Here is a 24,786-nt window from a genome sequence, read left to right on the forward strand (position 1 = left end):
ATGGGGATTCTCTTGTATGTTTTTTCTTGCTTTTGCTTTGTTGCTTTTAATAATTTTTCTCTTATATAATTTTTGGTAGTTTGATTAATATGTGTCTTGGCATGTTTCTCCTTGTCTTTATCCTGTATGGGACTCTCTGTGCTTCCCAGACTTGATTGACTCTTTCCCATATTAGGGAAGTTTTCAACTATAATCTCTTCAAATAGTTTCTCAGTCCCCTTTTTTTCTTTTCTTCTTTTGGGATCCCTATAATTCGAATATTGGTGCATTGAATGTTGTCCCAGAGGTCTCTGAGACTGTCCTCAATTCTTTTCATTCTTTTTTCTTTATTCTGCTTTGTGGTAGTTATTTCCACTCTTTTATCTTCCAGGTCACTTATCCGTCTTCTGCCTCAGTTATTCTGCTATTGATTCCTTCTAGGGAATTTTGAATTTCATTTATTGTGTTGTTCATCATTGTTTGTTTGCTCCTTAGTTCTTCTAGGTCCTTGTTAAATGTTTCTTGTATTTTCTCCATTCTATTTCCAAGATATTTGATATCTTTACTATCATTACCCTGAATTCTTTTTCAGGTGACTGCCTATTTCCTCTTCATTTGTTTGGTCTGGTGGGTTTTTACCTTGCTCCTTCATCAGCTGTGTATTTCTCTGTCTTCTCATTTTGCTTAATTTATTGTGTTTGGGGTCTTGTTTTTGCAGGCTGCTGGTTTGTAGTTTTCATTTTTGATGTCTGTCCCCAGTGGCTAAGGTTGATTCAGTGGGTTGTGTATGCTTCCGGGTGGAAGGGACTGGTGCCTGTGTTCTGTTGGAGGAGGCTGTATATTGTCTTTCTGGTGGGCAGGACCATGTCAGGTTGTGTGTTTTGGGGTGTCTGTGAACTTAATATGATATTAGGCAGCCTCTCTGCTAATGGATGGGGTTGTGTTCCTGTCTTGCTAGTTGTTTGGCATAGGGTGTCTAGCACTGTAGCTTGCTGGTCATTAAGTTGAGCCAGTTTCACGTTGAGTTGGAGATCTCTGAGAGAGCTTTTGTCGTTTGCTATTACGTGGGGCCGGGAGGTCTCTGGTGGTCCAATGTCCTGAACTTGGCTCTCCCACCTCACAGGCACAGGCTTGACACCTGGTTGGAGCACCAAGACCCTGTCAGCCACAGGGCTTTTGGGAAGTCTGAGCTTTTCTTCTTCATTAGGTGTTCTGTAGGAGCCGTTCCTCATGTTGATGTATTTTTGATGTGCTTGTGGGGAGGAAGGTGATCTCCACATCTTACTTCTCTGCCATCTTGAAGCTATCTCGTGCCCCACTTTATTAATGAAGAAACTGAGGTTCAAAGAATTTAATATTGAGCCTAAGATTACTCAGTCTACCAAATTTGTGTTCAGATCCAGAACATCTGACACCACAGTCTGTGCATATAACCACTATGCTATACTGTTTCTCAAGAACTGGATATGTATGCTATCAGAACTGGGAGACTGTTCTCAGCAGAACCACTGATATAAGGTTTTTAATGGATTCCACAATGATAATAGAAGCTAATTATCAGCCAGTCTCCTGAGTTAGCCACAAGACAAGTTTTGGATATTAAAGAAATAGGAGTCTTTGTTAAATAAAGGATAAGTTTAAGAAACATCCACTAGGTATCCAGGATACAATTAATCCAAGATAAATTAATAAATTGTATTAGTTAAGGTAAATGACTTCAGGTATTATAAAAACTGCTCCCACACATCTATGGCTTAGCACAAGAAACATTTATTACTCCCAGTTCAATGTGGTTGGGAGGTGGGCTCTGGTCCACACAGTAATTCAGGGCAGGATCTGGAATAGGGTGAGGCAAGCAGGGTGCTCATCTCAGGTACCAAATTTAAGGGAGTAACTCAGTAATCAAGATAAATAATATTTTAATGCAATATTTTGGAAAAATAAAAACTGATGCAAAAAATATTCATGATGAATATTTTTAAATTTTCAAAGTATTGAAAATTTATATTAAGACAGGAGCCAAGAGAGCTGGGATAAGGGTGAGGTGATTCAGACTGAGTAGTGCTGGCTAATTAAAGACAAATTTTAAATATCCAACTAAAAGTAGAATGACTTTTACTCAGAAAATGTAGTTTCAGAGGTGTGAGCAAAACAAAAGCATGCATTATTGCTCCCTCCCACCATGCCTAGAACCATGGTCAAGGGAAAAAATTGTCCCCAGACGAGTGGGGGAGTAAACATCGCATTTTTCCATCACTCCAGGTAAGTGATGGATCACAAGGATGCAGAGACTGGAGAGAGCTTTACTTTAGCAACCATAGGACCCAAAGGAACTGGGTTTGCTCATCCAGACTGGGAGGAACATCTCCTCCACTAGCGGACTTTAGTTGGTGGCTGCCCTGATAAACAGCTCCAAAGAGCCTTTGGTTAAGGGACTTACTGAGGTAGTTATTATTGTCATGAGGAACAAGATACCCAGTAACCATCTTTAATAATATTGCTAAGAACCAACAATTACCTTACATTTTGAATAATATTTATACCCAAATATAAACCCTTAAATGACAGACAAGTCATTATCCTCCTTTTAATGCAAGACAATCAGACTTCAATTAATTTGAAGCATAGTCTGCTGGTTCTAGAGAGGAAGCTAAAGTGGCAGCTGCAGGCAGACCTGAGACTCAAGAAGATAGTCCTGGTCACCCAATGAGGACACCCTTCCTCAGACAGGTCTTCCCACCAGTCACAGCCACATGACTGTATTTTATTTTCTTCATGGCACTTCTCCCACTCTGACATTTTCTTCTTTAGTTGTTAACTTGTTTACTGTCTGTTCTTATGGCAAGCCTACCCCGTTGAGAATACCAGATCAGGGACCTTGTCTTTCTCGTTTGCCTCAGTAATCCCAGCACACAGAACAGTGCCTGGCATATAGGTGATTATTGGAATGAATAAGCAAGGAAGTTGGAGCCAATCTATTGGTTCCGCCTGGACTGCTCTTCCTTCACAAAATTCTTCCACAGTGATTAGCGCATGAATAGACACTCAATACGTGATAGCTATAATTACTGTTATTGGGTGTGTGTGTGTGTGGGGGGGGGGGTGGTTTACATATAGACCAGTGGCTTTTAAGGAAGGATACTGACAGTGTCACATTTAGGCTTTTGATGCAGTAAGAGAAACTCGATTTACACTATGCCGTTATAATAAGTTTTACATATATAACTCCACATCAACAAACACTCTTATTTTATTTTTGAAAATTTTATTGAAATATAGTTGATTTAGAATGTTGTGTTAATTTCCACTGTACAGCAAAGGGACTCAGTTATACATATATTCTTTTTCATATTCTTTTCCATTATGGTTTATCACAGGATATTGAATATAGTTACCTGTTCTATACAGTAGGACCTTGTTGTTTATCCATCCTATGCATACTAGAACAAACACTCATATTTTAAAACCACCACATTTTCTAGGAACTTCTATGATTCTTGATGGATAATGAACATGAAAAGAATTCTGGTAAAGTGGCCGTATGATGACAGCTTTTGTAAATGTTAAACACTCAATATTAATGGATCATTATATACACACACACACACTCGTGCACACACATGCACACATATACATACATACTCAGGATAGATAGACAGATAGGTAGATAGATATATACATACATATATACATAACTATAGGTAGATTTGTATGTTTCCTAACACATAAAACTCACATGACATTAGCATTCACAGCAGAGTTCTTGTCTGTCAATTTCTACATTATCAAGCAGCACTTATCAACTAAATGGCTTAGAATAATTTATGATCCAAGTTCAAGGAACTGCCACTGATTCAACATATTAATGACCCATATTAAAATTCATGTATTTCATCAAACTGGGTACATTTTTAGATATTTGGTCATATGACTCTGTTCAGTATCAGATGATATGATTAATTTATAAGAATTCACAGTAAATTCACACTGTATTGATTTGGAGCTAACTTCATATTTTAACATTCTCCACATTTTAAAACTGCCTGTATTTTAACATCCTTGAAATCAAGACGTTTTATAATTAACATCTTATAAATATAGTATTTCTTTTTTTTTTTTCCTAAAAGCTGTTATTAAAGTAATGGTGTGTCTTCCCATCAGTGGCAACTTAGAATCAAGAAAGTCGTATTTGTATGAAACATGATAGATAGGTTTATAATCTTAACATATTGAGATCTCATACAAAATGATAATTCATGCAGTAAGACCTTGAGAGATAATTGAGCAAAGGACATGAAACTCCCATTCACATAAGAAAATTGTAACTAACCGGAAAATATAAACGTTCTTACTAGTACTCAAATAAATGCTAATTAAAACAAAAAGGAAACTACATTTCTGTCTTTTAGATTAGCAAAGAACAATTTTTTAAAAATCCAGTGCTAATTAGAGTGAAATAGAATGGGCATCAAATTTCGGTGGTATATTGGTGCAAAATTTCTAGAAAGCAATTTGGCTGTATATATTAAAATTCTTAGTGTTCACACCCTATTTTTTCTTTTAGGAATGTATTACAAGAGAACAATCAGAAATAGGTCAAAAATTTATTTACAAATAAGAAAAAAATTCAAGATTCTAAATTTACATTCTATATTTCAGTTGTGTAAGGAATTCAGAAAAAAATGATGATATTCTACTTGTGTGTACTTTACAAATAAATGCTTATTATTTTAATAACCAGAAAAAAATTTAAAAACTGAAAGGAAAGAAAATGACCATAGGATATTCTGACAGAATTTCTATTTCTCCCCAAAGGAAAAGTAGGAAAATTTCTTACCACAAAGTTTGTCCTCGTATAAGACTTATCAAAAATTACATGTCTGGGACTTTTACACTTTTGTGTGGCACGATATTTCAAGATTTCTTAGATTCAGATGACTCCAAAGTCTTGGTCCTTGAATTTTAAATTTTTAGGAAAATTGTTTTGAAGCTTGTTATTGTAATTATTTGATTCTTTTTTCAAACGCTGGCACCTCACTTGTTAAACTTACCCTGTTAAGCATTGTCTTCCTGGATGAGGAAGTTTCCAATGTCCTCATTAAAGATGGTATTAGTCAGCTGTTTATTATCTCTTGCAAATAATAGTCAGATATGGTTTCCATAATGTAAATATTTTTTACCCAGAAATCCAACAGAGACTATATGCAGCTAATTAACTGTTGTGTAAGAAGAACATTGCAAAATTTCCTTTTAATAGGACTCCTATGTCCATCCAATTCAATTCTACCTCAGCACAGAAGAGTTTCCCAGAGGTCTTTGGCTGTTTCCTCTTCTCCCTACTTCTCAGCCTCATCTCCAATCTTGAAATTTTAGTTTTGCTTCCATATTCTTTAAAAAAAACAACAACAAAATGCCTTGACTTGAGCCTTTGATATCAGAAAGAAAATAACCAGTTAAAACAGATACTAAATTTACATACAATGTATCTTCTGTATTTCAATAACTTCCTTCTTATTTTATTTACAGTTTCCTGTATTTATACTTTGGGTATTTTATTTAGGTATGCTGATGTAATGCATATCATTCAGGCCCTCAGTATCTTGCAGGCTAGTTAGGGTGGTAGGGTTGTGGGGCAGGTATATTATCAGCAATTATAATTTAAGGTGAAGAATATCATCCATTCTTTCATCGAATTTAAGTTTACTAAGTGTGTGCCATTAGCCAGAGAGAGTTCTGGGCATTGTAATATAGTGAGGTATAAGGCATAGGCTTTGCTCCCTGCGTCATAGGGTAACTGAACATTCTAAAAGCATGGAAGAAAGGTGGGCTTCCATTAATTGCTGATCCACAATAATCTCAGTTTCTTTTCCCCTCATCCCATATTCTCATTCTTAAACTCTGGTCAAGTGAATTTCTCATTCAGTAGGTCAGGGGTGAAAACTGGAACTTGATTTGTTTTAAAGCTTTCCTTGTAATTCTGATACACCGTCAAGTTTCGGAACCACTACAATGAATAAACAGCCATAACCATCTCACTCGGAAGCAGGTGAAATTATTGAAAGCAGCAGAAAAACATTTCCTTGACTCATCTTTTTCCACTACATCTCGCTGCTGTTAGAATTTTGGTTTAGAATGTAAAATAATTAATGGCATTTTCTCTAACTCTGTTCTACTCTATAGATAAGACTCCCTTGTGCTCTTCCAGATGATTCTTGGCTTGATAAGTTATTGAATTAATAGTCAGCTGAAGTTGTTTCTTTTGTTCTCCTTTGAACTTATCTTCTTATAAAAATGATGCTGCAATCTAGTCTTATTGTTCATCTGCTTGGGGCAAGCCAGTGACTCTTATAGTTTCACAGATGTGCCATGCTTTCTTGCCTCTGGGTCTTTGAACATGCTATTCTTTTTCCCATTCATTGGCTCATTTGTATTCAGATATCAAGTGTGAAAAAATAATTAACTTTTATACGTATGAGATCTCAAAAGATGTAATTTCCATGCATCCTGTCATAGAAAGCTATTGATGATGGGTAAATTTAGATAGAGGAAGACAAGACTTGGGAAGCATCTAGCTAATGAATAGCAGGCAAGAGAAGGAAGTCCCAGGATGACACTGGGTAGAAGGATGCAGAAATCCAGAGGAGAGAACTCCAGGGGAAAGAAAAGAGCTCTTGAAAAATAACACAGACAAATATTTAACAAATATGATGGAGTAATTAATCATATAGAAAACCTTGCAAATGATAAAAGAAAGCAAAACAGAAGGTTGTTAACAAAGGAACATGTAATTCTTGAATGCAGAGGCTGAGCAGTGAATAATATTTACATTATCTTTGCAATATTTCCATTGATTATTTCTTTTACCATTGTGATATACCTTTAGTGGGGCAAGGGAAGAGGAGAACTGAGTGTGTTAGCAGTGGTGATGTAAGGGCATTAAATCCTCTACTGATGCAAAAAGTCAACAGGGAAGATGTAAATTTGATAAATCAAAAAATAATAGGCATATGGGAAAGTAATATGGAAAAATTGCCAGCAGAAATGGCTATGAAAATTCAAAGTAGTTGCCTAAGTCAAGGATGGGTGGGGAATAGGGGATGTGTACAGGAGACTGTGCTGTTGTTTTTTCGATGAAAGTCTTTCAAATATTGATATTTAGAATATTTTTGTTATCATTGGGTTTGAAAAGTACATATATTTCTTGATTAAAAAAATGAATCAACATGTATGTATTAAGCAACTGCCACATATCTGGCAAAGTGCTGAACTCTGCCCCTTATATAAGAGAAGCTAGAAAACATAGTTCTGACCCTCCAGGACCCTAAGTCACCTTGGAGGAGATATCAACCCATATCTAAAAAAGAGTACAAATGAACTTATCTTCCAAACAAAAATAGAGTTACAGACGTAGAAAATAAAGTTATGGTTACCAGGGGTAAGGGGGTGGGAGGGATAAGTTGGGAAATTGGGATTGACATATACAAACTACTATATATAAAATAGATAACTAATAAGGACCTACTGTATAGCACAAGGAACTCTACTCAATACTCTGTAATGGTCTATATGGGAAAAGAATCTAAAAAAATAGTGGAAATATGTATAGGTATGACTGATTCACTTTGCCGTACACCTCAAACTAACACAACATTGTAAATCAACTCTATTCCAATAAAAATTTTTTTTAAAAAACAATGAAAGAAAAAGGTGTGACCAAATCTGGGAAGAAATGCAAGAACTTTTTAATTTAAATTATACGCACCTTAATCTTTATGAAAGTGTATAAAACAAAAAGCATTGTCAAATTTATAATTCCTTCCCTTACTCCAAAGGCAATGAAAATGAATCACTCTACTTTGGCTCCTCTCTAGGGATTTACAAATTTGGTCCCATTGAAGCCTCCCCAGTAGCAGGACTAAAGTGAAGAACTAGCTAAACTCTGCATTTGTAATGCAATGTAATGCAATGGCGGCTTTGCAGTCTTCAGTCTTGGTTCCTTAAAAAAAAAAGTTCTTAAGTGCTTCCTTTGTACCAGGCACTTTGTTCTTATAAGGTGAGCACTGAATTCATGTTCTCTTTTGCCCAATAACTGTCTTAAAGGATACTGCAGAGATGACTGAAGAAGGACAAGTAAATAAGAAATTCAAAACAAGAGGGTCAGAATAATGGAGGGCAAAAAGGAAAAAGGAGAGTACAAAGGTAGTTTGTCAGGACTTCAGGGGGGCAGTTTCACAAGTGCATTTCTTGCCACTGTTGCATATTTTACTTGGATGTCCTGTCACTTCCTCTGTGCCCTTTGTGACAGAACTATTTGTTAGGAAGGTTAAAATCACTGTGGAAGTTGTTTATGTGGCACGTTCCTTGTCAAGAGATTTATCTTCTGGTCCTCTGAGAAGTGTTAAGTTACAGCAGACACTTAAGCCTACTCAAGTTAGGTGTTAAATGTTCTTGAATAAAGAAATCTCTGGAGGGAAGGTGTATCTCAGAGATCCACTATTGCGTATACTCTGGAAGTTTTTTCCCAAAGTTTACAAGATCAACCATCTCAGAGCCTGAGAAACTATCCGCCTTTTAGACTAGTAGATTTTAAAGGTAATACATACACACTTATTACATTTTGGAAAAAGAAAGCAAGTATACAGAAGAAAGCAACCATTTCTTGTGATCACACTGCTTACAGTAGACTACTGTTAATTTTTAAGTGATACATGCATATTATATATTATATATATACTATGTATATAATATATTATATATATACTATGTATATAATATCATATTAATGTGAAAAAGAAGTGCCATATTGTATATATATGTTTTGCTCTCATGATTTTCTTCCACTGATATTCTGGTCATTCGTGTGCTAGATCAAGTTGCCACAAATTTGGGGTACATTTCCAGGTCTGAAGGGAACTAGGCAAAGCCTTAAAGAAACCCAGTTGTTTGCCTAGATCTGAAAACCTGTGGGATTCAGTTTCTACTAGAGTTGAAGGTTGCCTTGGAGACAAATTATTCTGTGGCTGTTAATTCAATTGAAGTAGATAATACATATATATATATATATATATTCAAAAAGTTATGTCTTTTCTGTTTATATGTAACCTTTTCCTGGAAGGTTTATGCCTGGTAAGTATTCATTGTTACATATTTTTACAGGGCTAAGCAGGACTAGGGAACTTCATGCAAAATTTTAAACAATTTTATGGTGGAAAAGTATACATAACATAAAATTTGCCATTTTAACCATTTTAACTGTCTATCTCTGTGACATTAAGTACTTTCAAAGTATTGTGCAAACATCACCACCATCCACCTCCAGAACATTTTTGTCTTCCCCAAAACTCTATATCCATTAAAAACAACTCTTCATTCATCCTCCTCACAAGCCTTGACAACCACCAGTCTTCTTTTTGTCTCTATGCCTTGGCTACTCTAGGTACCTCATAGAAGAGGAATCATACAATATTTGTCCTTCTGTGGCTGGCTATTTTATTTAGCATAATATTTTGAAGGTTCATTCATGTTTTAGTATGTGTCAGAATTTCCTTCCTTTTTAAGGCTGGATAATATTTCATATTATGTAAATACCACATTTTGTTTACCCATTCATTTGATGAATGAAAAATGAATTTTTAAAAACATCTTTATTGGAGTATAATTGTTTTACAATGGTATGTTAGTTTCTGCTTTATAACAAAGTGAATCAGCTATACATACACATATATCCCCATAGCTCCTCCCTCTTGCGTCTCCCTCTCACCCTCCCTATCCCACCGCTCTAGGTGGTCACAAAGCACCGAGTTGATCTCCCTGTGCTATGCGGCTGCTTCCCACTAGCTATTGATTTTACATTTGGTAGTGTATATATGTCAATGCTACTTTCTCACTTCGTCCCAGCTTACCCTTCCCCCTCCATGTGTCCTCAAGTCCATTCTCTACATCTGTGTCTTTATTCCTGTCCTGTCCCTAGGTTCTTCATGGAATCTAAAAAAAAAAAGAATATCTTTATCAATTACTCATGTTTGAATTTTGTCTCCCCTTGTTGTCTGTGGCAGAGTTGGCTGGGAGATGACCATTTTGGGTTCCCTTTCCATGGTGCAGAGTTGTTGGACAGTAACACCTAGACAGATATTACATTTCCTAGTCCCTTTTATGTCCAGGTGGGCCCCATGACTAGTTTTTGCCAACAGTGTGAGAGGAAGTGATACATTACTTCTGAACTGAGGTTCATGATCCTCTAAATACCTGCTGGCAGACTGACACCAGTGCAATTTTAAAACCATGAGAAGGCAGAGCCACAGGTGGAAATAGCCTGAGTCACCACTTTGAGAAGAGTCTCCCAGGAGGGCCTCCCTGTTGGGAATTACATTGGATTTTGCATGATTGAGACTTTCCTATGTTAAGCCTCTGTGATTTGGGGGCTGTTATTCAACCCTAATACAGCTTCTAAGACCCATCTATTTCAAGTTTCTTTTCCTACCTTTCTAGCTCTTCTTTCTCATTGTCCATTACTGACTTCTTCCCTCTGCTTTATCTCCTGCTTTTCAATCACCATGTCACATTCTCCTTTTTAAGAGTGCCTGTGTCTATCTTTTCCTACCTAAATACTCTGCTATGATTTAGTTTAAGCAGAGACAGACCAAGAGGTATGTCAAGCCAGCTTAAAGCCTAGAATGCTAATCTGTAAGGGGTGCTTAAAGACCATCGGAAATTTTGTTTATACCATAATCCTTCAAGGAGGATATGGCAGCTGTTGGAGTGAGAGTTGAGGCCTTCATGGAATCTGCTTTAGTAACAGCAGGTGGTCTCTAAGCTGCCTTGGCAAACAGGTGGGTTGTAGGCAATACAGGGCTGGGTGTTGATTAGCACCCAGTTCCTTCTCTAAACACATGTGGAGCAATTACATGAAAATACGTTTGTAGGGGCAAATAATTAGCCAACTTGCATTCTCCACATATTTTAGTCTGGCCCTGAGTTCAGGCCAGCAACTTTTCTTACTATTTCTGGGCTATTACATTTAATTCTGAATGGTTCTGCCATTCTTCCTTCTTCCTGCTACATGAGTGATCTTTCTGAGGCACAGCTCTGATCATGCTATCTTTGCCTTAAAACTCTGAGGTTGCTCATTGCCTAGGGTAGAACTCCTTAGCATGGATCTGGCACCCCAGGCACTGGGAAGAGAGTAGGAGAGAACCACTTAAACAGTGCAGGCTATGATGCTACCATCTCAAATCATGAGCACACACCAGGCAATGCGGATGAGGTGGAAGTAATGAATGTGATATGCCTGGCTGTTTCTCACCTCTGAATCTTGACTCAGACTGCCCCTTCTTCCAGAATTCCAGAAGACTATCCACTCATATTGCAAGTTTCAGCCCAAGGGCTATCCTTCCTGTGAAATCTTTTCTGACAAGCTCTTCACCCCCCATTATGGGTTCCTTTCTGTCTTTTCTTCCTCTCCAAATCCAGGCAGTGGTTGAGGCAGAAAAGCTTAGATTTTTTTCCAGCATTTAATCAGGTCCCATGGCAGTGTGAGAATAGTTACTGTAATATTGTTGTTTTAAAGGAAGCTATATACTCTGGTTACACTGAGAGCCTTTGGAGGCTGCACGGTGCTCCATGCTTTATGCTATGTGCACACATGGTTGGTAATTGCTCCCTACTGTATCCCCAGACTGCACCATGTGGACGATGGAGAGCAGAACCGTACTATGGGCTAAACATAAGAGTTTGACTGTGTCCTTTGGGCAGAGGAATGCTCATTTATCTTTTCCTCTTCCTGAATCCCCTTCTTCATTCGGGTGCAATCAATCATCCTTTTGTTGTGAAAAATAAATATCTTACAGTGAATTTAACTTGCAATTGAAGTAAAGATAGAGGAAGATTATTGTACAGGAAATCTCTTTGCCTTTCAAAATGTGACCTAAAGACCTACTAACCTGAAAGTGGTTGGTCTGAACTTTGTTGCCAAAATAGTTGTTTAAAAATTATTTTTCGCAAGCACACTTGAAATACATCACCACCTGCTGCCATTGCTAACGCTTAATTAATGGTCTCCAGGTGTCAGGCCAGCAAGACTGGACCAATAAGTACTAATGATTGAATGTGAATGAAATTAATAACAATCTTGAGATGCCTGAGTTTGATTCTACTAAATGTTTATTATAAAACTATGGTTTTATTGAGGATTTATAATCAAAGAAGATAGTTATGAATAAAGCCTCTGTGTGGTCTTTACTCACTTTGGGTTCCACCACTAGCTCTGACTTTCCAGCCACACTCCCTTGTTATTAAACAAACAGCCATGCAACTTACACATAGATTTGGTACTGGAAAGTGACATTTACTTGGGTTTTTTTTTTTCTTTTTGGTGGAAGTGGTCAGTCGCTGAGATAGCATGGCCAAATGGTTCTTTCTTTTTTTTAAGTCTTTATTTTTTTTTATAAAATTGAGAGGAATGTATAGCTATTTCCCATACACCCCTTAGGCACATTCATAGCCTACCCCACTATCAACATCACCCATAAAAATGGTACATTTTTAACTTCAGATGAATCTACATTGACACATCATAATTACCCAAAGTTCTAAGGGCTCATCCTTGGTGCTGGGCATTCAATGGATTTGGACAAATGTGTAATAACATTTATACATCTTTTAAAAATCATAGAGTATTTTTAGTTCCCTAAAATTCCTCCGTGCTCTGCCTTTTCATCCTTCTCTGTGCCTACTCTTTGCAACTACTGATCTTGTTATAGTCTCCGTAGTTTTGCCTTTTCCAGAATGTCATAGAGTTGGAATCATACAGTATATAGCCTATTCAGATTAGCTTCTTTCACTTAGTAATACACATTTAAGTTTCATTCATGTCTTTTCATAGCTTGATACCTCACTTCTTTTTAGTGCTGAATAATATTCATTGTCTGGGTGTATCACAGTTTATTTATCCAGTCATCTACTGAAGGACATCTTGGTTGTTTCCAAGTTTTGGCAATTATAAATAAAGCTGCTATTTTAACTGAATGTGGGGTCCAGCTGTTCACCACTCAAAAGCCAATAAAGAGCCAAGATTAGTGGAAAGGAAAGTTTGCTTTATTTTGGATGTTGGCAAATGTGGGGGAGGGCGGACTCCTGTCCATAGGCCAACTCCCTCCCAACTGACAATCGGGGACAAGAGCTTTTATAGGTGGAGGGAGGGGGCTACATGTAGCAACAGCACAGTCAGCTCTGACAGTCATCTTGAAATTGGTCATGGGGTGGTCTGATCAGTGTCATCTTGATTGTTTTAAGTACAGTAAATCTACAGTTCCAGGGTCAGTTTCTTCCTATTTCTTTGAGGCCAGTTCTTAGAATTGTGGCAGCTCACGTCATGGTTACAGTCTGGTCATCATGTAGTTAACTTTTTCTACATGGTAGGGGTTTCAATACCTATATGACAGCTCACAGGATATGGCTCAGAATATTATCTATAGCCTTTGAGAAGGAACTAAAAGTCCTTGACTATGCTTAATGACTAAACTATTATTATTTAGTCTTGTTGGACTGTTTTCCTTTGTTTCTGCATTTTCTGACTTCTTTGATTAAACTTATTCTTTTTTTTTTTTTTTTTTTTTTTTTTTTTTTTTTTTTTTTGTGGTAGGCGGGCCTCTCACTGTTGTGGCCTTCCCCGTTGCGGAGCACAGGCTCCGGACGCGCAGGCTTAGCAGCCATGGCTCACGGGCCCAGCCGCTCCGCGGCATGTGGGATCTTCCCGGACCGGGGCACGAACCCGCGTCCCCTGCATCGGCAGGCGGATTCTCAACCACTGCGCCACCAGGGAAGCCCTAAACTTATTCTTTAGCTAAAGTTTTTCCATAGAAAATGGCAGGCAGAGGACATGGGGGTCAAGGACCATAGGATCCTGTTCCATTTCACTATGACTGTCCTTTTGCAGGCTTGTGTGTGGACATAAGTTTTTAACTCATTTAGGTGAATACCAAGGAGTATGATTGCTGCATCGTATGGCAAGAGTATATTTAGTTTTGTAAGAAACTACCAAACTGTCTTCCAAAACGGCTGTACCATTTTGCATTCCCATCAGTTATGCATGAGAGTTCCTGTTGCTTCACATCCTTGCTATATCTTGATAGCTAGACATGATGCAGGTGAAAGGAACTGCTGTCAAGAGGCCTTTAAGTAATGTGGTGGTGAGGTGTGGGGGAGGGGAAGTGTTCTATAGTCCTATGATTAGGTCTCAGTGTTTTAGTGAGCCTGTGCCCCTGGACTGGGAACTTCAGAAATGTTTCTCATTTCCTGCCCCCTCTCCCCTTAGGTGGGACAGAATGGCTAGAACAGGCTGGAGGTGAGTATTTTCCTACATCCACACAGAACTGACTGGAGTTAGATATTTTCTTTCCTCAATCAGTTCAGCTCTGATAATACCCCAGCAGGTTAGGCTCTGGTTAACTAGTTTCCCCTGAGAAGTTCATAGTGTGGATAACTTTTATGGTTAAAAGTAAAAAAGTCAGGACCATGTTTATTCTCATGTCTTACCTTCTGCTGGAAGGTCTAAGGTTGAAGTGTGTTATTTAATTAGAAACTCTCATAATTTGTGTTTGCTTTTCTCCTAATACTGGTTTAATTACTCTTGGTCCCAAAATAGCAGAGCTACATGCTTCAGTGGGAAAAGATTTTAATTTCCTCTTTGTGGTTGGTAAAACAGCCCACTTACCCCTAATGGGATTTTTTCCCCCTCACTGACATGGTAGCCACAAAATTTCCTTCCTCAAAATTCTCAGTTAGTAAATGGTGCGATTTGGATCTCACAGCTGGCAAGTGAAAAAGGAATTGCCCACTCCTTTGCCCTGCAGTCCTGGGAGGAATTCTACACCTCAGCTCTGAGATTTCACAGGCCTGGAAGGACCCTTCAGCTTCTTTCACCCAAAGCTCCTCCTCTTTCTCCTCAAAATTGCCTCAGTAAGGTGACTGAGATTCTCAGTCAACAACTGGAGATGGAGCTTGAAGAGCAAAGGTCCCCAGAACAAAAGCTTTTGTTCTTACCCCTAGGTGTAAATGATTAAAATGAGATTTGTAGCCAGAGCAATGAGGAAGCAGGAGAAAGCTGGCCAGTAAGTGGAAAGGGAAATGGGACTTTCCCAGCAAGAAGATTCTGAAATATGGGATGGGGGAGGGGAGAGGACTTACAGTGGCTTCCTCACAATTTTAACCCAGTCTTGCCTTTCACTAACACTGAGAAAAGGTGCTTGACAGATGCCTTGGGTGTCTTCCAAACAACCGCACCACTGAGACTCTTCTTCTTTATCCTCTTGTCTCCATTGCACATGGAGTGCCCTTCCTGCTTACAAAGACAGTGGGTTCCTGGATGCTGCTGATAAATGAGAAAACAGAGACCAGGGCATTCAACTGGTTCCACCCCTGCTAAGAAAGACCATTCTTTTGTTTCAGCATCTGGTTTCATTTTGTGCTTTCTGAGAAAACGCCATGTGTAGGAGAGGAAACTATCCCCATACATTTCCTCTGAAATAGAGCATTGTGTGGAGTAGTTGACAGTATCAAGCTGTCTGTGCCATTCTTGGCTACCATTGGCTGAGGACTCAGGGAAGTAGACATCTCACTGCATTTATGACATTGCAGTTTCTCTCATGCTCTGAGGTGCAATGAAAGCTGACTGCTTCTCTAATGACTTCCTTATGCCCTCCACACCTCATTAAGGGCTAAGGGGCCATCTCCTTTTCCAGTTTTAACTCAATCCAGAGTGTCACTTAACTGTTTGATTAGAATATTTGTTACATGTATTTTACTTGGTGAATATAATGTATTTTAACAGTGGTGTCGAGATGATATGAGTTCAACACAGGCTCTGTAGTTTTCTAGCTAGATGGTCCTTGTCAAGTTCCGTGAACTCTCTGAATTAGTGTCATTTTCTTTAACACCTAACTCTTTGGGTGGTGAAAAATAGTGTGAAAATATATGTATTCTGTGGACATACATGATAATATTATTGCAGTGACAAGTTCTAACTTTTAAAACAGTACAGCTGAACAGTGAGCAAATTGCTGTTATAATGATAAGAACAACAATAATAAAATAATTGGACATCACATTTCACCAAACACTTTACATACATTTTCTTATTTAAGGCTTACCAACATGGTGAGTTTGGCACAGCAGGTACTTTTAAATATCTACCGTAGAAATTGGAGATTGAGACTCAGAGAGGCAAACAAGTCACACAGTTGGTCAGCTAGGTATTGTGTATCCTATCGTTGAGGAGGTTACTGACATTCAAAGATAAGTGACTTGTTGAAAGGAGCAAAGCTAGGAAATAGAGATGAAAACTGGAACCCAATAGAGATGAGATCAATTTGAATTGATATCAAATCCCATGCTCTTTTCATTATAGCTAATTAATTTTAATTCTCAAGAAATTTTCTGCTTCACATATCACTTTCTGAGAGAGGTGTTAATATTTCCAATTACCAGTTATGACTTCTTGGATGATTATGCATTTTTTTAGCATTAGAGAACATCCCTCTTCAACTCTTATGGTGTTTTTATTTTCAAGTGTATTTTGATATTAAAATTTCTATCCTGGCTTTCTTTTGGTGCATATTTGTCTTTTCTCCTTTTAGTTTCAACTCTCTTTATCCTTTTCTTATAATTGGGTGATTCTTGTAAACTATTTACTCCTGGTCTTGGTTTTGCAAACATAAACTAAGACTCTCCTCTTTTGATCACTGTTTATCCATATATTCTTATTTTAATTACTCTTATATTAAAACATTTCTGCTAGCTCATTTTATATATTCTAATTACCTTGTTTTCCTTAAAACTATTTTCTCCTGCCTCTATTCAGGTAGATTAAATTATAATCTGGCCAATTAAAAATAATACTCTATTTTTCTTTTTGTATGGTTTACATACACATACTTTTTTCTGTCAATTTATTACCCTTCATATTTCCCTCCTATACAAGCAGACAAGCATCTTAACACATTTTAATTTCTATTTTTTAAAAAAATATTTCTCTTTTGTCCTCTGGCTCTGGCTCTTGCCTATTGTTATTTTCTGCAGTTTTAGTTCTGGGTTGATATAAATGATCTTGAGACTTGGAATTCTTTTGGTTTTTTAGTTCTTTTTTTTTTTTTTTTTTTTTTTTCTTAAGATAACAGTAACTTTTAGTAAGTTTATTAGTCCAATGGTTACATCTCTGTGTACAGCCCTCTCCTCTCCTGTACTCTACCCTGGGAACTCTAACCACCTTGATCTCTCTGGACACTCAGCTCTGTCTCAGGGAATTTTCTGAGCTCTGCTTGTGATCCCTCTCCCTATGTCAAGGCCTGAAAACTCTCTCAAGTCAGTAGCTGGAGCAATCATAGGGTTTATGTTGTTTGTTTTCTCAGGGATTACCATCACTCATTGTCTAATTCCAATGTCTTGAAAACCATTGTTTCATATATTTTGTTCAGTTTTTGGTTTCAGACTAGAGAGTAAATCTGGTCCTTGTTACTCCATCTTTGTTGGAAGCAGAAGTCCTTGTGCCTCAATCTTCCTTATTTATCCTTCTAACAAATAAAATTCAGTAGAAATGAGACTCCTGAGAGACTATTCTCTGTCAGTTTCTTGCATTTCATCATGTCTTCCAAGCAGAGGTATTGACCACATTTGTTCTAGACTAACTTTGGAAGGATATTTATGTAATAAACTGACTTAGAAGATAAAATAGTTATCTCCCTCTGGAGCAAAGGACAGATTTGCTTAAAGTCTTGGAATAGAGATAGTGTCTCTCTCCAGAGCAAAGCATGAGCATGTTTATTGTCCAGTAAAGTATATTTGTATTTCCTAAGCTCAATGCACCTCTTCTGTAATGCAACCCAGTGCATGAGGAGTTGTCACTTGACCCTCTGTGCATCACCCTGTGGAACTGGGGCTCCAGGCATTAGCGGAAGAAAATGCTTATTCTCAATCTACTGTTATTACTGCAAGTAATGATCTATCCTTTGTCTTTGACCCAGGAGTCTTGTGCCTTCTGCCAGCATTCATAAAAATGTGGCAGGCTAACTTGTTAGCTTGTAACAATGTAAAATCTCATACTTTTACTTGACAGACAAGATGGAATAGGCTAGGTCAAAAAGCATTATGACTTCCACTTGGCTTTTTCTCTTGAGGCACATGCCTTGGGAGTCCTGAGTCAATATGTTATACGTTTGGCTACCTTGAAGTCCCTGTGCTAGAAAGATCACGTGGAGAGTCAGCGCTACATTTGAGATACTGATGCTGTTCCAGCTGTTCCACTCTTCAGGTGATTGAGTCTTCTTCAGCCCAGGAGCCAGTCACACGAGTGAGTGAACCTTCAGATAATTCTCAACACCAACCTTTGAGCCACTGCTAAAGGGGGTAGAGAGAGCTGTCCCCAGAGCCCTGCCTAGTTTGAAGACTAGTGAGCAAAAGAAATGCTATTGTTTTAAACCACTAAGTTTTGGGGTGATTTGTTATGCAGTACTGGTTAACTGAAACACTATGTATTTTATAGCTTCCTTCTGAATTTCTTGCTCTTTTTGCTAAAGCACTTTCTCCAAAAGGTTGTTTTTTTTTTTTAAGTTCTTGTGCAGTAAACTTCTGAGACCTTATATGCCCCCAAAGAAATTTTTTCTGTCACATTTCAGTAATAGCTTAGTTGGCTGTGAAAGTACAAAAATGAAGTTCTTTTCTTTCAAAACAATATCTATTGTTTATTTGCATTTAGGTTACTGTTGCAAAATCTGATATTACTTTTATACTTACTTCTTTATAGGTGATCTGCAGTTTGCCCCAGCAGCATTTTAGAATTTTTTCTGTCTTTTAATTTTTACCATTTTATTATAAGATGTTTAAGTACAGTTTTTTTTTTTTCTTATTTATGCCATTTTATACTTTATGAGCCCTTTCATTCCAAGGTCTTACATCGTTCTCTAATTCTGGGAAATAATTGGTCTTCATTCTTTCAAGCAGCCCTTTACTTTTTATTGTTTTTCTCCCTTTTTCTGTGACTCTCATATAAATGTTGACTCTTCTAATTCTGTTCTTCACATCTCTTATTAAATCTTCCTTTATATTTTCCACAATTTTCTTCCTAGTGCTTTCACAGATTTCTTCATTCTCACCTTTCAGCTCACTAACTTGTTCTTCAACTGTATTTATTCTTCTATTATACCATGTATTGAGTTCTTTATTTCAAATTTTATATTCCTGTTACAGTATTTCCACTTGGTTATACTCTATAACTGCTAGTTCTTTATGTTAATCATATCTTCCTCATCTTTTTGGAGACAAATATAATGCTTAATTTAAATAATTTATCTCTCTGGTTAATTAAGCCCTATTTTTCAGGTATAACTTTTTCAGTTTGTTTTTTAATCCTGGTATCAGATGTCAGGTTAGTGTGCCTGTGAGCTCATAGTTCTCTGGGAGTATCAACTAGCTTTCATGAAAAGGTTAAATTCCAGGCTAACTTTGATCCTTGTGGTAAATTTCAGGAATAGGGGTAGAATGGGAAAGTCATCCCAGTAGGGGAGCAAGACTCTTTCATGACCCCCTTGTCATTCCTCTTCTCCACAGTTGACCCTGTTCCTTGACAAATTTTGTCATGCCTTCACCTAGGGGACTGTCCTTTCTGAAAGCTTTTTCCTTTGCTTGTAACATACTGGAACTCTGTATAGTCTAGGGAGAATCACTTGAAGGAAATACATCTATTTCACTATATTAATGGATTTGTTATGGTGATTCAAGCCTACACAGTGGAAAGAGCTGGTTAAACAGTCTCTGCAGGGCTGTTGTCTTCATTTCTGATGAGGGAGTTTGAAGTCTGTAGAGAAGTCAGTCAGAAAGGAAATGTGGATATAAAGTCAGAGACAGCAAGGAAAAACTGGAGCTCATAAGCATGAGTTGGAACCTGCAATGCTGGATGGGAACCCGTGTCAGTTCTCACTGCTTTCAACCTCAAGGCAGTGAGATGTTGGAACCTTTCATTGTGGACCCAAAACATCTAGCTCTTGAATCAGAAAAGATGAAGGAGTTTCTAGGAGAATCTGGATCATTTGCATGTCCATGAAGAAAGTCAGCAAGGTAATATTGTTCATGAACTTAAAAAACTCCTGGTTATCTTGCTCTGACATTCCGAGAGGAAAAAAACAAAACAAAACAAAAAACCCAAAACCAAACCAAAGCAAAACAATCTGAAGGCTGTGTCACTTCTACTATCCAATATTGTGCAAAAGTCTTTAACTGGAAAAACACAGAAAAAGAATTATTAGAAATGTAGTTCATACTAGCTAAGTTGACACATTGAAAAACTAGCACAACGTCAGCATATGGAAAGAGGAGGGAAAGGGAAGAAGGAATTCTCAGGGGCTGCTGCTCTTTCTGCATATGTTGTTATCCGCTTCCCCTCTAGCTGGCCTCTGGCACTGCTCTATTGTTTCTGGCTAACATTGCACTGACCTGGCTGGTTTTCTGTCCTGCAGTGGCAATATAGCAAACATCCTTATTGACCTTCTAGTGCAATGAGGATGGATAGAAAAGAGCACAAGTCCAAATCTCTCCCTCAGCTTATTTCTCAGCCATGTTTCCCAGCTCCTTACCACCTTTGACTGGTGCTTTCCCACTTCTCCTTCCCGCATCATTTCCATCAACTCCAACACAACTGCCTTCTGACTGGACCTTCTCCTAGTTCTCACATTAATGTTTCAGCCCTATCTTATTCTGCATCATGTGTTTGGTGACATCAAGGCTTGTGGGGGAAAAGCTAGCAAACCATGTATTTGCTCCCATGTCAACTGTAAGAACATTTGGAATGTGGATTTTGGATTTTCCTATAAGAAATTATTGAGATAATATAAAGAAAATGATCAAAGAAATGATTGACTCTATTGGTTATATTATTTTGCTTTTCTGGAGATTTGTTTGACACAGTTCTTTTCTGACAAATCATTCTGAGGGGAAACAGAAAATGAAGATTATGCTTTGAATCATAGGATTTTAAAAGAGTTGTGCATTGTATATTTCAGTCTAGGCACCAGGGTAGAAATGCATTTAAGGAAAGCTGGTTGTCTGAACTGCTCCTCAAGATGAAAAGAGAAGGCTATACCATGACCAACACCTGCTCTTATTATTACAAAATATCATTCATCTACCCCATTCTTCCCTTTGGGTCCATAAATTCTAGCTGTATTTCCTTAGAAACCAGGAGGGAAAATAATCAACCTTCCTGTGCCTTTAATTTCTAACCATGGCTTATGATTGGTTAGAGCAACTGGCAGCATCCAGCCTGGTCAACACATTTCTGTGTGGAACTTTCAAGTGTTCTGCAATACTAGGCCACAGGAAATCCAGGCAAATAATATAGATGGAATTTTATTCTTATTTGGACATCATAATAGAATTTAAACTCCCACAGATGACTAAAATTAAATTCATCCACTTAAGTCAGTATACCATAAATAATGGTGTCTTAAAATTATTTAGTTTGCTCAATATTTGGATGTTTCTTGGAAGTCACAGAGCATGCTGGTGAAATAATTATTACAGAAATGCTCCTAAATCAAGTAAAAAAAAAAAGAGAGATAGCAAGAGAGAGAGAGCAAGAGATGTCTAAGGCTATTATTTGTCAATGCTCTTACTGTAAACTATTTTTGAAAGATATTTTGGAAGATAAATCTCTTGAGGGCAGGTCAGATATTATGCTCTTTCATTGCCTTAGAAGATCTGAGAGACTGAGTAGTCAAAATGAGGAAAGAACAAGAAGAGTCTTCAACACTTTAAATATCACAAAGAAGTTACCAGGTAGAAGGGGACAAGTGCAATGAGTGATTTTCCTGAAAAAATGACAGTGTCTAGACAATGGCTATGAAAGCTTGATGACCCTTAACATCTCATGGAAAACGGAGTCAGTAAAACAACGTGAAAATGTTAAAGCGGGAATATAAGAAACACAGAAGAAAGATGACAAGGTGACAAGTTAAACATAATCCACAGAATAAGAAACCTCCTCCACATTACACCTACAAACGCCTGCCCTTTTGTTAATACATAAAAGAGAGCCTCTCACTGTAACTCCTTCACTTCCTCGGTGGGGGTAAACAAGATGACTAGGCAGTGTGAGGGTGACTGATGAGAGAGATTTTGCTGGGCAACAAACTGGACGTGCATCCACTAAACTGCGTTTTACCTTAATCAGTCTCTTATTTGTTACCTCCAAGTCCTAGTTATTCAAGTCTTTCAACTGTACCTCACTTCTCCTGTATCACTCCACACACAAAATCGCAAAGGCATTAGTAGATTGAAGTAGACATATTCACTGCATAAGCCATGTGTGTGTTGGGGAAGAATGGTAGGGGGACCACTTTGACCTGAAAACTTCTAATTTAAGCCAACTTTCAAAGAGAGAAGAGAATAATCAGCTATTTGTGATATTTTTTGATTATATATGAGATCTTATTCAAATTTTCAATCTACAGTCACAGGTCTCTGATGACATTTAATGTCTGTGACCTGGAACCAGTGGAGGACCCACCATGCTCTCAAAGAGTCCACCCATTTGCCTTGGTGTTAAATTCCACCATAAAAGGGAGAGCTTTTTATTTTAACCTTTTCTTTCTATCCAGTAATAAAAAAAAAATTGTATTAGAGTGAATAAGACAATGGGATACAAAAAACTATATAAATAAATTACTCAAATCAATTTTTCTAATGCAAGAATTGTTATGGTTAATGAACGAGGATCAAAGGAAGGAAAATTCTTCAATGAAGAGTTGAAGGAAAGAGATGAAGAGTTTGGCGGGGAGGCAACAATTATCTTCTTAACAAATACCATTTATATAATATTTTTTTCCCTGTCTGGACATCAGAGCATTGAGTTAATGATTCTCTCAGTTGATGGCACATTATCATCACTGGTCAAAGCAAGACTCCTCTTTTATTTTTTTCCATTTTATTCCCATTCCACCTCCCCACAGGTAGCCATCATAATGTATTCATTCTGTACCTTTTGCTTTGTACGTGTTCTTGCAAAATGCATATATTTTTGTCTACATTTAATTTATCTTTTATAATTCTATTTACTTTAAAATTTTCCTCTACTCGGGACCATATATTTAAGATTCATCCATTTACTCTGTGTACCTTTAGTCCCTTGTTTTTAACTACCATACAATGTGTACATTTTCCCTATGACATATTTACGTAATTACAAAAAACTTCCTCTACACATTCTCTCAGTGATGTACCCCCAGATTATCTCTAGTTACCTCACTCTAAAGGATGCTGAAGTCAATGTCCATGTATATGACCCTTAAGGATCTGTGCAAGAATCACTTTGGACCCTATAGTTCTACTCCAGGAGTAGAATTGCCGATGATAAGGCTAGAATAGATTTAAAACACTCTAGTTTGGGTGTTGGTGGCCACTTTTTCTTATATGTAAAGCTGGTACTGTCATTACAATCTCCATTTAACAGGTGATGGATAGATCAGACTTTGAGCTGCCTACCGTTACTCAGTGAGTAAAGAGTGAAACTTTCTCTTCTGACTACAAGGTTCTTCTCTATTCTTAGCATCATGTCACATTGTCTCCACAAGCTTGTCCTATCCTGGAACTGGAAAGTGGGTTAGATTTGTTGTATTATATTTATATTGGGCCATCTAACCATTCTCTCCTTTGTGATTATAATGTAACCAAATGCAAGGTTAGTGAAGGGGGATATACAAGTTCCTTGTTGGCTGAAGGCAACTGTAGCTGATCTCATTTACTGTTTCCTGGTGTACTAGAAATAGTACCTCTGTATTAAAATCAGGCAAAATCAAGGGCATACAACTTGCTAATGAAGGTTTTAAGGTGAATTTCTAGGAAGATGATTGACTCCTGAAGATCTGTCAAGAAAAGGGTAACAACGCTTTTAATTGGTACCCTTTGTATGTGAAACATATAGAAAGCCTGATGCCATGGGCTTGTGAGGAGGGAAACCAGGTTTAAATCTGCTGTGAAAAGAAAATAGAGTAAAATTGACTTATGATAGAATCCTCAAAAATATTTTATAAATACTTGATAATAATCTGAGTTTTAGAACAATTATATTTTGTAACTGACTTAGTCATTTTGTATGTATTGTTTTAATGTTATTCCACACAAAGCTACTACATTCTTCTGATACTGTCACATGGCAGCCCCAGTGACCACACTGCAATATCTCTCTTATCAACGCAAGGTTCTCAGTCCCCAAGAAAGCCTGATACAGCCATTCCAGACATTCTTACATGGACATTTCTATCTTTTACAGGGGCTTTGAACTTCATGCTAAATCAAAGAATCCTCTTGGGAGGAAGAATGCATCCTGGAATTCACCATGGAGACTTACTTCAGGAGCAATGATTGAATCTCAACTTGGGGAGAGGAAGGAGGAAGAGTCTCTTAGAGTTTCCTGGGATGCAGGAGTGTGTGTGTTTGGGGAGTGGAGGAGGTTTTAAAAACTGTAATTATTTACCTAAGAGATTTTGATCCCCTACCCAATGGTTTTTATCCATCTATCCACCATCTAACCCTATGATTTTTAGGAAAATTTCCTCTATGACTTTTTGGACAATAGCAATGTTACCAGTCACTTGAACAGATGTCTTTTACAGAACCTGTAAAAGCATTAGGAAACCGGGTTTAGGGATAGGCCAGATTAGAATTTCAGAAAAAATTTCTTAAGTTCCCTCAATTTCTATGGCATTTTTATGTTTCAAAAAGCAGAACAGTGTATTAGTCCACTGGAAAAGCAGTGAGATAATTTTA

At 37.5% G+C, this 24,786-nt stretch overlaps 1 long non-coding RNA gene across 1 annotated transcript in view; it reads left to right on the forward strand.

Moving 5' to 3' along the window:
- Window positions 1–24,460, forward strand: part of LOC136794721 (uncharacterized) — a 96,671-nt gene extending 72,211 nt beyond the window's left edge. Inside the window, exon 3 of the long non-coding RNA XR_010841864.1 lies at window positions 24,290–24,460. This is a non-coding gene — a long non-coding RNA (uncharacterized lncRNA). The remainder of the gene's footprint in view (window positions 1–24,289) is intronic.
- Window positions 24,461–24,786: the final 326 nt, after the last annotated feature.

The sequence above is a fragment of the Kogia breviceps genome, chromosome 1 (genome assembly GCF_026419965.1).
Source record: "Kogia breviceps isolate mKogBre1 chromosome 1, mKogBre1 haplotype 1, whole genome shotgun sequence".
NCBI classification, from domain to species: domain Eukaryota; kingdom Metazoa; phylum Chordata; class Mammalia; order Artiodactyla; family Physeteridae; genus Kogia; species Kogia breviceps.